The 18,034-nt window shown below is 41.4% G+C and overlaps 1 protein-coding gene across 8 annotated transcripts in view; it reads left to right on the forward strand.

Annotated features, from left to right (window-relative positions):
- Nucleotides 1–7,611: 7,611 nt before the first annotated feature.
- FUT8 (fucosyltransferase 8) overlaps nt 7,612–18,034 on the forward strand; it is a 298,401-nt gene continuing 287,978 nt past the window's right edge. For 4 of the 8 annotated variants that reach the window (XM_058567140.1, XM_058567142.1, XM_058567137.1 and 1 more), the window contains exon 1: nt 8,614–8,915. The gene's annotated coding sequence lies outside the window, so the exon portion shown is untranslated. Of the gene's footprint in view, nt 7,711–8,612; nt 8,916–9,312; nt 9,419–18,034 lie in introns of those variants that run through there. The other 4 variants (XM_058567146.1, XM_058567145.1, XM_058567138.1 and 1 more) reach the window with 3 other exon arrangements.

Consider the following 18,034-nt stretch of genomic DNA (forward strand, 5'->3'; position numbering starts at 1 on the left):
GACTCTGGATTTAGATCAGATAATAGCAATAGCGTCCACAAAGGCTTGCTTTATCTTAGGGTTTTTGTAGAGCTATAAATAGCTAACATTTATTGTGTGCTTACTCTGTGCCAGGCACTCTTCTTAAGAGTCTTACAAATAGTAACTCATTTTACAGTAACAACAACCTGATGAGGTAGATGATATTATCATTCCAGGGCCTGCCCAGTGGCTTAGTGCTTGAGTGCGCACGCTCCGCTTCCGTGGCCCGAGGGTTCGCAGGTTCGGATCCCGGGTGCACACCTCTGCACCGCTTGTCAAGCCATGCTGTGGCGGTGTCCCGTATAAAGTAGAGGAAGATGGGCACAGATGTTATCCCAGGACCAATCTTCCTCAGCAAAAAGAGGAGGATCAGCATCAGATGTTAGCTCAGGGCTGATCTTCCTCAGAAAAAAAAAAAATAAAATATATATATATATATATTATCATTCCCATTTTACATGAATTAAAAAATGAGACAGAGAGAGGTTTAAAAAGTTTCCCAAAGTCTCATCACCATTAAGTGGCAGAACAGGATTCAAATATAGTTAGAATCTGCGTTCTGAACCACGACTTTATACTGCCTTGTTCCCATAGTAACTGTAGAAGATCCTGACTACTCAGAGGTTATGAGTTTCTTGATCCCCTTGGCAGTTATATTGCAATGAAAATTAATTAACCCATTCCAAAAATATGCTACATGGTGGTGATCAAGATAGACAGGATCTCTGCCCTTAAGGGCCTTCTGGTGTTTCAGACTTTTCTCAGTTTGGTTAGTTAGTCTTTCTCCGCAGAATCTGATTTTCCCTGGGGTGAACTCATAAGATCGAGTTTTTGCCCCTGCAAAGTGGAACATCAGAACTTTGGTGACTTTAGCAAGGCTCATTCTTACTGGAGCAAGTATTTACAACAGACGGACAGTGGTAAATTATTATTATTATTTTTTGGCTGGAATTTTTCTCTCTGAATTTTTTTTTCTCTTGCACCTATCCCATTCTTTCCCAGTCTGTATCTTCATTTTTGGTTTAAAATCTTTTAATATAGTACCATGTACTTGTCTTTGTTACATTTCTTTCAAATCTTTTTGGGTTTGTTTCTCTTTTTGTAGAGCATTAACAATCCAACTTAACTCAATATCATTTATCAAACTACTGTGGCATTGTATCAGGATTAGGTTCAGTGTCATGTAACAGAAAAACCTAGAAGATAGTGACTTAAATAAGATAGAAGCTTATTTCTTTTTCACATAAAAGAATTTTGGAGGTGAGCAGTCCAGGATTGGAATGGAGAGTCCACAAAGTTGTCAGGGAGCCAGCTCCTTCGTACTCACTATTATGCTATCCCCAGGGTATGACTGTCCTTCTCATGGTCCAAGACGGCTGAAAGGGCTCCAGTCATGACATCATATCCCAGGTAATAGGATGGAGAGAAGGGATAAGAAGAGTATATTCCCTTTCTTTTTATGACCTTGTTTCTTTAATAGAGGTCTCATGCAACATTTCTGCTTAGATCTCAACAGCCAGAATTTAGTCACGTGCCCACACCCACTGCAAGGGAGACTGGGAAATATAAGTTTTTTTTTTTTTTTGTGAGGAAGATCAGCCCTGAGCTAACATCCATGCCAATCTTCCTTTTTTGTTTTTTGCTAAGGAAGAAGACGGGCCCTGAGCTAACATCTATTACCAATCCTCCTCCTTTTTTTTTTTTTTTCCCTTTTTCTCCCCAAAGCCCCAGTAGATAGTTGTATGTCATAGTTGCACATCCTTCTAGTTGTATGTGGGACGCCGCCTCAGCATGGCCGGACAAGTGGTACCATGGTGCGCGCCCAGGATCGCGCCCAGGATCGTGCCCAGGATCCGAACCTGGGCTGCCAGTAGAGGAGCGCGCGCACTTAACCGTTAAGCCACGGGGCCGGCCCAGGGAAATATAAGATTTTAGCTGAGTGGCAATAGGACCATCTAAGAAGCAGGGTGTTAGTTATTATGGAAGAATGAGAGAATACATATAGGGGGTAATTTGAAGTCTCTGACACAGGTACTTTACATATAGTTGGCATTTGATAAAAATTTATTGATTCCTTTTTATAAACTTGATGATCATATTCTTAGAGGTATCTCTCAAGTTGTTAATAAAGATAATGAATCTAAGGATTTTCCCTCTTATTTTTTACTTTATGATAACATCATATAACATATCATTACATTAATTGCATCTAAAATAAACCCACCTGGAATTAGCTTATGCAAAATGGGGAATATATTAGAAGGATATGTGGGAAACTCTTGGAAGAGGCAAGTCTAAGCAGAAGAAAAGGCAGAGATTCTGCCAATGGTCAAGAAAACCTGGAAATGGGAATTCCAGCATAACAAAGACACTTTCTCCATCCTGTCTGCTTCCCTCTGTTCATTGACTCTATTCTCAATGCAGAATATGTTTTTCCACTTGGCAAAAAAGCATGTCCAGTGACATCTCCCAGATTTTATATCTAGGTGAGGCTTGAGATGACCTCTCTTCCAAAGTCTAAAATTCTTGGAGGAATGGCTTCATTGGCCATCTTGGGTCAGGTATCCACCTCTTGACCAATTAGCTGTGGCCAAGGGATAGTCAGCAGTAACATGGCTTCTCCTGCTGCCGTCATAAGACAGAAGTGTGGAAATGGGAGGGCCAGTTCCTATAGGAAAGTTGGGTGCTGGCTACACAATTGTATAATCTACACCATAATTATACATGATGGAAAAACACAGGCCAGTGGTCTGAATTAAATGAATGATGGAGAACAAGATCTATCCTAATGTAAAAAAACTGATTTAGCTATGAATAAACACCATTTGATAGGACTGCAACATATGGAATGTTTATGTGTCAGGCATTAAGCTAAATGCTTTTTATATGTTGAGTCATTTTTTCCTCACAAGTCTCTGAGCTAGGGATTATTATCCTCTTTTACAGATAGAAAAACCAGAGCTTAGGGAGGTTAAGTAACTTGTCCAAGATCATATAACTAGTAAGTAAGCTATATTTGTCTTAACTTCAAAATTTTTAACTACCAGGGTAATATATTGTCTCATTACTTCTCTATCTTGAGTTGGAAACTATGGTCATTTTTGATGAAGCAATTACTAGGTGCTTTTTTCCCTCAGTTCTGCCATAACAAAGCTACGTGAACTTGATAAATCTTGTAACGTGTCTGAGTCTCAATCTCTTCATCTGTAAAAAGATTGGGTTGAATCAAATTACTTTTTCCCCTTGTTAATGCAGGTAATATTTTACTTCTGAAGGCAAGAGTGTGAGCTATTATATTTTTAAAAATTTTAATTCATTCAATATTTTTGAGTGCTTCTTGAGCCAGATCTGTCTTAGGAACTGCGATGAAACTAAAGATATACAAGATGTAGTTTCTGCTTACAGTGTTATGGAGAAGCAAACAAATTATTATTTTGCAGAATTAGAAGTTCAGAGAAGAGTAGCCTTCAGGAGAGATACAACCATCAGCTCAATAATATCTTCAAGGGTTTTTCTCTCTCTCTGCCATCCTAGTGTGCTGACTTCATTCTAAGGTTAGTTCCTCTTGTGGTTGTTAGATTGCTGCCACTGGCAATCTGGGTTATAGGCTGACTTGTTCATACCTGGTAGGAAAGAGAGAATCTTCTCCCCTAAGCACGGACTAAAAATCTTTCCCTTCAGTCCGACTGTGCCAGTTTACCCCAGGACTATAATGGTTTTCAGGTGTATTAATTAGAATAATGTAGGACCTAGCATAATTTATATTCTAGGTCATACTGCAGTAAAAAAAATAACCCCAAATCTCAGTGGCTTAAACAACAAACTTGCATTTTTTACTCAAACTATATATCCATCCTGACTTGATGAGGGTGGGAGGTGGGCTGTTCTACACTGTCCTTTCTTGGGGACTTAGGCTGACAAAGGCTTTATTATCTTCAACAATATGGGTCCTGTGGCTGGGGAAGAGTAAACACTGTAAGGACTTATACTTGCAATTAAATGTTTTACCTGGAAGTGACACATATCACTTCTTCCCACAACCCACTATAGTCTATGGCTCTAGTGGCTATAACTAGTCACATGGTTCAGCCAACTACAAGGGTGGGGGTGGGTGGCAGGGATCTATGTGTGAAAATGTAATGTCTGTATATGCCTGGGTAAGCATTACAAGTCCCTACCATACCAGGGAATTCATTTACTGATTGACTCAGGCTAATTGAGTTGCCTTTCTGCAGCTGGAGGTTGGATGGTTACCTAAAAAACAAACAAAAACAAAAACAAGGGACTTGATTAATAAGGAAGGAACAGGGGTGGATGTTGAATAAGAAATTAACAGTGTGAACTATATGATACTTTACCCCAACAGAGAAGACAGAAATTTCAGCCACAGAGGCAAGTCATAGGGAGGGATGGTTTGGTTAGTTTCATCAGCCTTTAAATCAATCACTTCATTTACTCTTCTGATTGGAAAGACTGGCTCTGGCTCTTTAATGAGCGGGTGTAGATAGAGTTTCTATCTAAGGGGTTGGCTCAAAAGTGAGTTAAAACATTTATTGGATTTGAAAATATAGACTATTTTTCCATATTTCGTTGTTGTACTTACTGTCAATGGTGTGTCAAGCTGGTAGATATATAGTTTTAGAACTGGCAAACAACTAAAACTTATCTAGTCCAACTCCTTTATTTTACAGATGAGAAAACTAAGGCCCAAATGGGTAAAATGCAAGGTCACATCTTGCATGTAGCAATAACAGTGCTGTCTTTTGGATGATTTGCTGTGAAATGGAATCCTAAAATGTAGCTAGAGCGACAATTAGAAAACAAGAACAGTTAAATGTTAAGAATGTTTCCAGGGCTGACATTCAGTCGGTCCACATTGGGAGAGATGGAAAAATTTCTCAACTATTTAGTCAGTAGCTGCTGCTGATTCTCCTGAGAGCCTCCTCAACCCTTCTCTGTGACCCCACACATCTCCCCACTGTGACAATAGGGTCCACCTTAAACAGTTGATTTGAGAGTTAAATGATGGAGGTAAAGAGTTTATCATGGAGTCTGGTACTCAGCAATATTACACCTTGGCTGTTATTTTTATCACAGTCATTAATAAAATGGTAGTAAGTTTCAAACTAGTTCCTATATGAATGCTCACACCTTTGGAAAGGTTAGTATTCAAGTTCATTAACTCTGATCTAGCTAATCTCTCAATAAAATGTCTACTCATGTGCTCACTTAGCTTTCATTTTGGTCTTTTCCATTGTCTAACGGTTGACTCCTCCTTGCTCCACCCCCAATACCCCACAGCTCTGGTTGATGACTAAGAATTTGACCCAGGCTGTGTAAAAGAATAAAATGTACTAACAAGGTTCTATTAGTTCTCAGTGTAATATGTCATGAAGAATGTTCTGTACAATGTTTTGTTGAGCGGAACTTGTCTGTAAGTTTTTGGATAAGCAAAGATAGTTCTCAAGCCTAGTTGGTGAAGGAGGGGTGAAGCAAGTGGTGGGGCACTTGTACTTGCTTAAACAAATATCAGAAACCAGGAGTGATCAGAGGCAGAGGCAGGGAGCAAAGGTGAATATAGAGAGAGGGCCCAGCAGCAGTGGGGGAGGCTGGAGCTTGTGGAGAAAACATCCTTTGACAGAGATATCTTTTGGTGGCCAGTGATGTTTAGAACCTTTTGGGGATACTTTCTCCCTTAGAATTTAACCCGGCAAGAGGAAGGTAGAGTTTCAGTAATATTCCCACGTGAAGAGAGGAAAAGAAATGTATTTTTTTTTCTTCTTCAGTAATATTCCCCCGTGAAGAGAGGAAAAGAAATGTATTTTTTTTTCTTCTGTTTTTTTTTGAGGAAGATCGGCCCTGAGCTAACATCTGCCAATCCTCCTCTTTTTGCTGAGGAAGACTAGCCCTGGGCTAACATCCATGCCCATCTTCCTCCACTTTATATGGGACGCCACCACAGCATGGCTTGACAAGCCGTGCGGTGTTGCGCGCCGCGGATCTGAACCAGCGAACCCCGGGCCGCCACACTGGAGCGCGTGCACTTAACCGCTTGCACCACCAGGCCGGCCCCAAAGAGAAATGCATTTTTTAAAAGCTGGGACTGTTGTGAATTTTCTGGAAATTCATTATTGACCTGGAACTTAATGTGTAAATATTTGTTCTCAAAGGTCAGTTGTTTTAACTGATACTTCCAGTTCTGAGATGGCAGCTAAATCCTGCGCATGTCCTGGAAAGGGCTTTGATAACAGCGTTCGGTCACAGGCCAAGAAGCACGTTGACCCAACAGAGCACAATTGGAATCGCTGAAGAACTAGTTTCTGAATGTATTCTAGAGACACCAAAGTTATTTGGTATTTTAATATGTATTATATTGTCCTATAAAAATGCACTAAATTTTGGACAAACATTCTTTGGACAGATTTTTTGTTGTTGTTCAGAAGGAGGTAGAGAAGACAAGTATTTTAATTTCTAGGTTTTTGGAAAGGAAAATGAAGGCCAGATAAAAACCCAGATATTTTGAGGCAAATGTAAAGTAAAGCTTTGAACTTGGAGATCTTAAAGTATTATACAAGATAAGCTTTAGAATTAAACATGCTTGCTAAAATATTTTTTAAAATGCTGTTTAAAAAGTAAATATTCACCTCATCTCTGACTTCTAAAAATTATCTAGAGTATGACTGATAAGACTTTGGCCTTTAACCAATCTTAATGTAGCATACGCCTAAAATTTCTGTTCATTTCCAAAAACCAAAGCGTGTGGCCTTTATTGCAGAATTTTGTTCTGTTTATAAGCTTAGTGCAGAAACCTCTTCAGCGGAGGATAGCAACCATGCATTCAATAAACAATTGTTGAATGACGAAATCTAAGCTCTCTGAGCTAGAACATAATTCTGGCTCTGCTAGTATACTTTTTGTGTGACCTTAGATAAGTCACTCTACATTTTTCTCAATTTTTTCTTATTACAGGAAGATAATCATAAAAATGACTGCCAACTACTTCATGGAGAACTTTTTGTTTAAAGGCTGACAATAAACATCAGACAGAGGCACACGGTCCAGCAAACCTCCTTAGAAGAAGCTGAGCTTCTTGAGGACAGGGAACTTTTCTTCCTCTTTGGATCAGCAGTATCTTATTTGTATTTCTCTAATACCGTTCCTGGCCTATAAAAAGGTCTCAATAAATATTGTAAATTTATTAACGTTATTAGGAAGATTGCAGTCTTGGCAGGCCACTGCCTCTTAAATCTCTTCTCTGTGATCCTTTTCATACTCAGCATCTAAAAGGCCGCCGCTATTTGCTCTGGGATAAGTACTCAAGGTATTTACTTAAAAATACCCAAGACTAGAGAAATAATCCTTCTGTCTTTAGGGCACCATTTCGCTTTTCAGCGGTACAGCGCCCCAGGTTTGGGATCTGGCTCTGGAGGCTACAGGGAACAGTACGCTACGGGAAGCTCATCCTCCGGCCATCTGATTCGTCGGCTCGCACTCCACTCACGCGGCTCGCGGCTCTGATTGGTCGCTATGGCACCCCCCCCCCGCCCCCCCGCGGCCCGCGACTACTTTGTGTGCCCCGGCGGCGCGCTCGGATCCTCCGGCTCAGCTCGCCCTCTGGGCTGGTCCGATCTAGGTCTTCGGCCCACTACTCTGCACCGCGGGAGCCAGGAATTTCCCGAGTCCGAGCGGGTAGGAAGCATCCTAGGGAAAAGCTCCCGCCCCATGTTCTCTTTCCCGTACTGAATAAACTTCCGCCTCAGAGGGGCTGTCGCAACGGCGGGTCGGGGGAGAGGCCAGGCATCCAACTTAGGCCCCCGTGGGGGGTCTTTCTGCCAGGGCGAATGTGGAAACACAGCTCTCACAACATAAAATAGGGCTTTGCTAGGCGCTTGTGGGTGCGATGCCAGTCTGCGATCGCGCTGCGAGCTGCAGCCGAGCGGCCAGACCTGGGCTGCAGGGGTTGGGCAGCAGCGATCACCCCTAAAAAGTAGCAAGGAGCCTGCTTCAGATCTCCATACCAATGCTTCTTAGGGCCGCGGACCGAACCGGCACGGGTCGCTCCGCTCCCCGCGGTCGGGAACACGGCACTCCCTGGAGGTGGCGCTCCCGGGAGTGGGGAACCCGGCTCCACTCGCGCCCCCCTCAGCCTCCGGCCTGCAGGCGGTAGAGGGCGGCCTACGCTCATGTTGGAGGCGGCGCCCGCGCGCGGGGCTGCTGCCCTGCTGGAAGCCTCCCGGTTCCGCTGTGGCCCGCGGCTGTGCCTGGCGCTGGATGCTGCAGCTATGCCGTCCACGGGCGCAGCGAGAAGAGGGCGGGGGGAAGCCCTGGCACATGCCAGGGTCGCCGTAGGGGGCAGCGGCCGGCGCATGCGCGTCCTCTCCCAGAAGCCTGGAACGCTGAGGGGCGCGCGCCCCCATCCGCGCGCACGCTCGCGCTGGCCAAGGCTTCCCCGCCTGCGCTCGTTGTCATAGCCGCTCCGGCGCGTGCGCGCGTTATCTCGGGCCGACCCGAGTGGCCGGGTTCCCTCAGCTCCCGGCCCCCGCCCCCTCCCAGCCCCCAGCCAACCTGTCCCCTTCCTGTCCTCGCGGAATGGGGCCGGCGCCGCTCGGGGTCGCGCGCCGGGGACCCGGCTCGCGCTCGGTCTCGCGCTGTCAGCGACTGCCCGGCTCGCGCCGCCTCGCGCTCTCCCTCGGTCAGTGGCGCCGAAGGCTCCGTTAAGCGGCGGCGGCGCGGTTCCTGTTTCCGTTTCTTCCTCTCCCTTCAGTCGGGAGTAGCATCCTCCACCCAGCCACCCCTCCCGCTCCCCCGGCGCGGGGCAGCTGCGGCTGAGGGCTGGGGCGGTGGCAGCGGCTGCAACTGGGGACCGGCGGAGACCGCCTCTGCAACCGCTGCGGGTAAGGGGGCGTTTGGGAGCCGGGCCCCGCGCGCCTCGGGGTCTGGGGCTGGGCAAGCGCGGGATCTGCGGAGGTTGCGGGGCTGTGGCGGGGGCCTGTCGCTGCTCTTTTTCCCCAGGCGACCCCCGGGCCTGTTGCTGCAACTGCTGCTGCTTATTCAGCAGCTCCGGGAAAAGTGGGGAGGGAGCCCCCGGGACGCTCTGGGGGTGCCCGGGCGCGGGCCGGGGGTGAGGGGCGCCGCCGCTGCCCTCGGCGTCGCTCATCCTCGCATAGGGCAGGGGCCGGAGCCGAGGAGGGAAGGGATGGGGGCGGGGGTGGGAGGTGTCCTTCTTCCCTGCACCTACCTGCTCTCTTGCCAGCAACTCGGTCCCTGTGGTCACAGACTGTATGGAGGATGCCCGTGCGTTATGGGCTTTCGGGAGGGGTTCTCGGCTAGGATCAGGGAGTGGACCCGGAGGAAGATGCGCTCCCAGCGAGGGGCCGATGCCAGGGCAGTGAACAGCGTGAGTGCTGCTGCACCTCCCACTTGGTGTGGAAATGATGAGCTGGCGGCTTTTGAGCGTCTAAACTTATTTGAGAAGGTTAAATGAGTCCATATTAGTTAAAGGAGCTTTGTCCTGCAAGAGTGGGCTGTCGGGTGCAGCACCTGTTCTCTCACTGTGGGGATTGCAATCTTCAGCCACACGGAACGTCAGAGACGCAGTGTATTTCTTAAGTTAAATGGCAATGTTATGGTTAGGGTTTATCCCTGGTGAGCTTTTAGCGTTCTGCGATATATTAGCCTTTTGATTGAGGCCTCGGGTAAAGGCTTGGAGAGGTGTTGTTTTTTCTTCCCGCGTTTGAATTAATTTACAAGTTGACTTGAGCCAATTCATGAAGGTAGACCTAGGAAAGCCAGAATCTCCAGTAGACAAACCTCAAGGTAACGCAGAACAAATTTCTACAGAAGTTTTCTATCGGTTTAGAATTAAACTCATCGCAAGTAACTGAACTTTGGCTTGGCTTTCTTTAGAAACTGTAGGCAAGTCTTCATTATAGTTTAAAAAATTTTTTTTTAAATTTTATTTATTTATTTTTCCCCCAAAGCCCCAGTAGATAGTTGTATGTCATAGCTGCATATCCTTCTAGTTGCTGTATGTGGGATGCGGCCTCAGCATGGCCGCAGAAGCGGTGTGTCGGTTCGCGCCTGGGATCCGAACCCCGGGGCCACCAGCAGCGGAGCGCGCGCACTTAACCACCAAGCCATGGGGCTGGCCCATTATAGTTTTTTTTTTTCTTGTTGTTTCCTGGGGTTAAGTGCATATTCTTTTTTTCTTGATTAAATTTAAATTTCATGTTTTTATGCATGATTCTTTTAAAGGGTGCATCAGAGAGAAAACATTTTAGGAGAGAAATTATTTATGCACTACAAAGCTGTACTGAAGTAATGGTGTAAGTTGTATTCTCCCTTCTTTAAAGTAATTTAAAAGTAACCTGAAATCCTGTGCCAAATAATAAGGCCCTGTACATTGTTAGCCTTGTGAAATATACCATAAAATGTGTATAGAAAGTCTTAATTACTTGATTTACAAATACTACAATAGTAAGGATAAGGTGGGGGTTCAAGCATTTGAAATTGTGATTTTATAGCTTAGTATGTAAAAATGTAGAGAGTTAGAAAGGAATAGGCTATAAGGAACATAGAGGTGGTTTGGAGGGGTGGATTTTCCTTTTGCTGCTTCATAAATTGAGAATTCTATTTGAATTGAAGAGCTGAACAGCTGGAATGAAACTTGCATAGATTGCAGAAACAGATGCAAAAATGTATCTTTGATCAAGTAGTGAGTTAACATGATAGTGAGATAACATGTGGTTTGTTAGGATAGTGATTCAAAGTAATTTCCATAAAATATAGCACTGTATAGATTGTATTTTAAGATGTTCTTAAATTTAAAGAGTCCCTTGCAGGTGTTTTCCTACAAGTCAGTTCTATTTGAGATGTATGGAATTGAAAAAACAATAATTCTGATTACATTCTGCAGTGTTTGGTTACAAATCTGAACTAGTTATTTTAAGGAATTGGAATGTCTTTAAAAGTGGTGAATTTTGAAATTTTCTTGTGGCTTGGGAACACTTGTGTTCCTTGTTTATTTTTTTAAGTGCGGTCATGTTAGTAGGTTGGTCTGGAGGGGGAGCTAGTGCCAAAGCAAAGCATAGCTTAATATATGTTTGAACTTTTAAAACACCCCAGACCAGATTTTTATGACCAGAAGAAACATAAATTTTTAATTAAAAGAGTAAGGGAATTGACATGGGCATATATCTGCACTTAGTTATTGGTGAATTATATATATTGCGTATTACAAATTAGTTAAAAAATCTTTTCATGATCTGAAATAGCGGAAAGTAAATGCTTAAGGTTTGTTGAATTTCTCATTTAAAATCTCTGAAAATATGTCGCAAAATTTAGAGTATGTGATACTGGTTTCTTAACCTTCTTGTGCATTGTATCAGAAGGGAAGGAGTGTCTCTTGACTCTTTGTGCATGTTGGATGTTCTTAAATTTTTTCTTTATAATATTTACAGTCCTAAAATTTCAAAAAAGCTTCGGGTTGACTCTTATATGGACAAAGATATCAATTGTGTAGTAAGCTAGGTATTTACCAAAAGTAGAGATACTTTCAATAAAGAAATGGACCCTTCTACATCTGGAGAACAGGATCCCAAGGTCACTTCTTAACCTCTGTCTCCTGCAATATAGTGTAATGAGTCCAGCTGATCTGTCAAATTGTGCCTTTGAATATGAAGCAGTTTTTTTTTGGTCTATGGCACTTTATTTAGATTTCTAAACTATAATCAGTTAGGTATGTGAATTTACTTCTCACAGTTCACATATTCTTTAAATTCAAGGCTAGAAACTGATAGTGTGTATATTAAAATCATTAGAATATTTAGTTTTCTGAGGTTAGTGGTTGGGCTGTTTTAGAATCTCAATGCTGATAAAAAATAGATTCTTTGAAAGGAATGACAGTACCTGTGAGATACAGAATAGTGAGGTGTTTACCATATTTAAGGAGTTAATGCTATAAATTAAAGTTTTACAAGGCATGCCAAAATATTTTTAGGTATCTTTTTCCGTTTCTTTAATGGTTATTTTTGATTTACTATAAACTGAATTCAGTAAAGCTCTTGGTTTAATTAAATGGTAAATACACTCATTTCATATTATAGCACATTTATAAAAGTAAAAGAAAGTGTTTCCGTTTTATAATCATGAGTAAATATAAAAATAGGCATGTAAATAAGTTTCATTACTTAAAAATAAAACAAAACTGAGATTCTAAACGACTCTGAAACTAAAAGTATTACAGTTATAATACCTTTAAACCTGCATCAATACTGGTCCTGTTGGTACTTTTCAGATGAGAGATCACCTTCTAGTTTTCTGTAGTCAACAGTAGTGTAGTAGGTGTAGCATTTAGAGGACAAACACACGATTTCCTTTGGTTCTCCTCTTAGTAATTCTCTGGCTTATATTTCTGTACCATATAGTATATGGTTTCTTTGTGATTTTAATTGTTGTTACGTTGTAGTTTGCTGTAATGAGATAATTAAACATGTTTAAAAGTAAAAGATATTTACAACTGATTTTTTTTTTTGAGAGAGAGATTGGCGCTGCACTAACATTTGTTGCCAGTCTTCCTCTTTTTTCTCTCCAAAGACCCAGTACATAGTTGTCTATCATAGTTGTAGAGCTGTAGCTCTTCTATCTGGCTCTTCTATGTGGGACACCGCCTCAGCATGGCTTGATGAGTGGTGCGTAGGTCCACTCCCAGGTTCTGAAGTGGCGAACCCCGGGCCACCGAAGCAGAACGGGTCAACTTAACTGCTACCGCCACCAGGCTGGCCCCTACAACTGATTTTTAAAAAACCTTTTTAAAATTACCAACAGAAGAGTATTACATTGGGATGTGTATGTGTTTGAGATATATATTTTAACAGATTAGTCTCAAGTCTCGACCTTCCTTTCTCTCTACGTTCTACTCTCCTGCCTGCATGTCCCCTTCTTCAACCACTCTCCATCATCCCACAGTTTTCACTTTGGAATAATTAGGAATCAAACCAATAAAACAAACCATACCACTCACCTGGCATTTAATCAACATTTTTCTTCCTTGGCTAAATGACTTTATATCAATCTCTACAATATCCTAAACATATAACCCATACAAACTTTATACGATACTGTACGTTTTCCTTTTAATGGAAGAAGAGCAAATAGGGCCCATGGGATTTTGCCATATGTTTCAATATAAGAGTTACTCATACTCTTTACAGAAAGCATAGCTATAGGGTTAATTTCATAAGTTTTCTTTTAATAAAACTATTTGCCAAAACCTAATACCTCACTCATGTACTACTTTTTAAAAGTATCTTTTTGTGATAGTTGTTTTGGTCAGAAAATGACATGTGAAGGGGACATATGTTTTGAATTTTAAGTTTTTAAACAAATTGACAAATTATACCAGTATAAGGCTAGTACTGATGTGGTTCAAATTTGCCTTTGCTGTTATTCTCTTTTCTTTTGTATGGGTTCTCTAGTAACACCTCTTCACTGAAGCTCTGGAATAAAACTTTAAAGATCACTCACTACTGAAATGCGCCCTGTATTGTTGTACCTTAGACCTTAGGTTTTTCAAATTTATTTTCCAATGGGATAAACTGAATAAATATGACAACAAATTTATGTTAAGAAGATCAGACTTAACAGTTCTACTTATCACAATCTTGATGACTGGTTAATGTAAATAAAGTTCACATTAGAAAATAAATAATAAAATGTTGATATTAATCTTAGATGTAAATGAAAAATTAACCTGATGTTTATTTTAGAATCTGAGTTATGAGAAACATCATATGATATGAACTTCAAATGGTATAACTTTCTGATTATGGAAGAACAAAAGTAAAATGAAAATGAGAGATTCTTTGATTTACCTCAAACATACAACTAAACTAAGACGAACCTGTTTTATGTGTATGTAAATCTTATTCAATTAAGATTGTTAATGAACCATGAATGAGTTTTAAATTTTTACTAATTTTGTGGCTGGTTATTTATATTATATCCCTTAAATGAGATATCCAACCCCATTAATACCTAAAACCAGACTAAATTTGCCTATAGTAAGAACAATAGTTACAAACCATCAAACTGTAAAAACATACCAATGTTGTTAAATGACTTAAGTCAACATTCCATAAGCTAGTTTTTTTTTTTTTTTTTTTTGTGAGGAAGATCAGCCCTGAGCTAACATCCATGCTAATCCTCCTCTTTTTGCTGAGGAAGACCGGCTCTGAGCTAACATCTATTGCCAATCCTCCTCCTTTTTTTTTTTTCCCCCCAAAGCCCCAGTAGATAGTTGTATGTCATAGTTGTACATCCTTCTAGTTGCTGTATGTGGAACGTGGCCTCAGCATGGCCGGAGAAGCGATGCGTCAGTGTGCGAGCCAGGGGTCCGAACCCTGGGGGCCAGTAGCGGAGCGCGCACTCTTAACCGCTAAGCCACGGGGCCGGCCCCATAAGCTAGTTTTTAAAATCGTTTTTATAATTTTCAAATATAATTGATTGTAATATCTTAATTAGTGGTAAAGGTAAAACAATAAAATTTGTATCTTCTATATTATATCCATTGTTTCAGACCTTAGCTATGTTGGGACAGTGACGGGAGGGAGCTTGAGAGAGGCAGAGGGTCGTAGTAGTGGGAGATGAGCCTGTCTTATTTGGAAGTGATGGAGATTTCTTCTTGAGTTTTTCTCCTTCCTTCCACTTCTTTCTTCTCTCTGTTTGTTGTCCTTCCTCTCCCAACAGTGGTAGGAAGTGTGGGATTTGACCATCTTTATAGGATTTTTTTTTCTTAGAGTTCATAGATCATTTCCTGGTAGAACATTAGCTTTTATGTAACAATAGGTTTATTATAATGATTTCATTTCCTTTTGAGGCAGTAGACAAGAGACTGGAAGAACTTCAGTTGGTGTAAGGTTTAATATTATTTATTAAAAATGATTTTGTATCTCCATGTAAAAAGTGATATGGGAGATGTTGGTTCATGTTAAGGGTCCTATATCAGTCACGTTATTGTTCTACGTAGTATTTAATATATCGTAATCTCCTCTTCCTACTTCCTGGGATGCATTCTCGTGCCTCCTCTGTTACTTCCATCTTCATCTCTGGAGTTTCTGACTACAAGGAATTGGTTTTGAGAACATCTCTTCACCTTCTTCTTGTGCCTCATTGCAGTAATATAATGTAAAAAAAATACTGTGTCCATTGAAGAGAATAACTCTTAAACTATAATGAACAGCAGTGTTCTCCATTCATGGGAGTACTGTTAGCAGGTTTAAGCCAGTTATTGTGAAAAATTCACAAGGAGAAAGTGTGTGTTTGATAATGAAGGCCCTGATTGTTTGGGATCTAACTGATTCAGTTTCTTTAACACGTGGAATTGTACTTGTACCTAAAAGAGATATATTCACTAGAGATTGTGTTATGTTTTTCATGTCTTGAGTTCTTTGAATAACTACTTAAATCATTCAGTTACCAAATGTCAAAGGATTGTAATTTTGAGAAAACCTGTTTTTTAAAATTAGTGCTTAAGCCAGGGTAAACATTTTGGTTTCTTTTTATAAGTTTCAGATTTTTCTTTCTCTTTTAGAAAGTTTAGTGAAACTCTGGGGCTTAGGAACGTGTTAGTTGAAATTCTTTCGGCCAAAAGATCGCCTCAGCAGCATGAGAAATGCACGTTTACTGCGTAATCCCTACTGCTTCCTCTCACGTCCTTATAGACATCTGGGCCTCCATTAATTAAAACTTTATTTTTGAGGTCCAAATAATAGAAGTATCAGTTTGATACTGCTCAGAGGTGTGTAGCATTCATTCGATGAGAGATACAGTGTTATTTTTAATATGTAAGTAAACAAAGAATATGCTCTCAATGCTGAGTAAGCTGAAGAGATGTATACCTACTTAGGATGCACAAATAAACTAAAGAAAATATGCAATTAGGAATGGTTCTTTTTTTTTTGTGAGGAAGATCAGCCCTGAGCTAACATCTACCGATCCTCCTCTTTTTTTGCTGAGGAGGACTGGCCCTGGGCTAACATCCATGCCCATCCTCCTCCACTTGATATGGGACGCCGCCACAGCATGGCTTACCAAGAGGTGCGTCGTGTGCGCCCGGGATCTGAACCGGCGAACCCCGGGCAGCTGCAGCGGAGCATGCGCACTTAACCGCTTGCGCCACTGGGCCGGCCCCAGATACTTTTTGACATAATTTCCTGAGAGCTCTGTGGACTTAAAGCTAAAATCTGAGTTCCTCCTTAGTATTTCTTGAATAGGTTTATTTTTTTTAATTTTTTTTTTCTTTTTTGTGAGGAAGATCAGCCCTGAGCTGACATCCATGCGAATCCTCCTCTTTTTGCTGAGGAAGACTGGCTCTGAGCTAACATCTATTGCCAGTCCTCCTCCTTTTTTTTTTTCCCCAAAGCCTCAGTAGATAGTTGTATGTCGTAGTTGCACATGCTTCTAGTTGCTGTATGTGGGACGTGGCGTCAGCATGGCCGGAGAAGCGATGCGTCGGTGCGGGCCCGGGATCCGAACCCAGGCTGCCAGTAGTGGAGCGCGCGCACTTAACTGCTAAGCCACCGGGCCGGCCCCTTGAATAGCTTTATTGAAGTATAATTTATATACCATAAAATTCACAGTTCAAGTTTTAGTAAATTTATACAGTTTTATAGCAGTTACCACAATCCAACTTGAGAACGCTTTCATCCTCCACAAAGCTCCCTGTTGCCTGTTTGTCCAGTCCCTGCCCCAGCCCCAGGCAGCCAGTGATGTACTTTTTGTCTCTATGGTTTTGCCGTTTCTAGAAATTTGACATTAATGGAATCATATAGTATGTAGTCTTTTGTGTCTGGCTCCTTTTGTTTAGTATAATCCTGTTTAGTAATTTGAATGAATGGGTAAAGTAGAAAAGCTTTGAACTTGGAATCAGGAGACTTGGATACTAGTGTTGGCTGTGTCACCAAATGTGTAAACTTGGGTAAGCCACTTGTCCCCTCTGGGTCTCTGTTTCTTTCTCCATAAAATGAATTATTTTGATTTTTTTATTCCAATTTTCATAGCTGGGTACATGTTCACTGACCTTTCCTAGAATGTACCTTAACTCTTCCCCTTAAGTATAGTCACTGTGTTTTTTTTCTGAATCAGAAACGAGGCTTATGGTCTAATAGATGATTTAGCAGTGGACAAATTTGGGACTGTCTTGAAGAATCAAGAAGATGGCTGATTAAACTTTTCTTGGGCATTTCTTAGTTCATGTGTACAATTTTGAGAATGGGGTAATCTTAAATGCTGAGTTAATAATAAAGATTTTTGAAGAGAATAAAGGCAAAGTTGAATAATTCTTGGAGGTAGATGCTTCAAAAGTGGTTGAAGCTTCTTATGAACATAAGAAAAGACTATACTTCTTAGTTATCTTTTTGTTTTGGGAGTAGAAGGTGGAGTGTAGCGATTTTAGTTAAGTTTGAGCCAAGTTAGGCTCAAGGCAGCCAAGTGGGCTTAGACTGTTTTTCAAAGAACCAAAGGAAATGTATGGCTACCATTGGGAAGACCGTCCTGGGGCTCATCTGAAGGCAAAGCTGACAGGTAACATTCAGGTGACAAATAAGGAAAAACATACATATACAGGGAATTAAAAAATAGGAGTGTGCATGTGTATATGTATGTGTTTGTAACAGGAGTAGGTAACTAAGTAGGCTGGTATCAGGTCTCGGCCAAAGGGTTATGTTCATTTTCAGTATAGTATAAAAGAAGGGCATTGAATTACAACTAGCTAAATTTAAAAATGAGAGTGCTGTAACTACCTTCAAATATTCAATAATTTGACTCTTGGAAACCATCAGAGCTTCTTATATTACCTATCATGGTAGGAAGTATGGCTATAAAATGATTGAACTTTTATTTTTACCCAACATACAAAAATTGTGCGAGAGGTAATCCGTAGAGCAGACACTGTGGAGGAGGGAAATGTAGCTATAAATATATTTTAATGATGGTGTCATTACAGCAGCATAAGAAA

Source organism: Diceros bicornis, chromosome 24 (assembly GCF_020826845.1).
Source record: "Diceros bicornis minor isolate mBicDic1 chromosome 24, mDicBic1.mat.cur, whole genome shotgun sequence".
In the NCBI taxonomy this organism is placed as follows: Eukaryota; Metazoa; Chordata; class Mammalia; order Perissodactyla; family Rhinocerotidae; genus Diceros; species Diceros bicornis.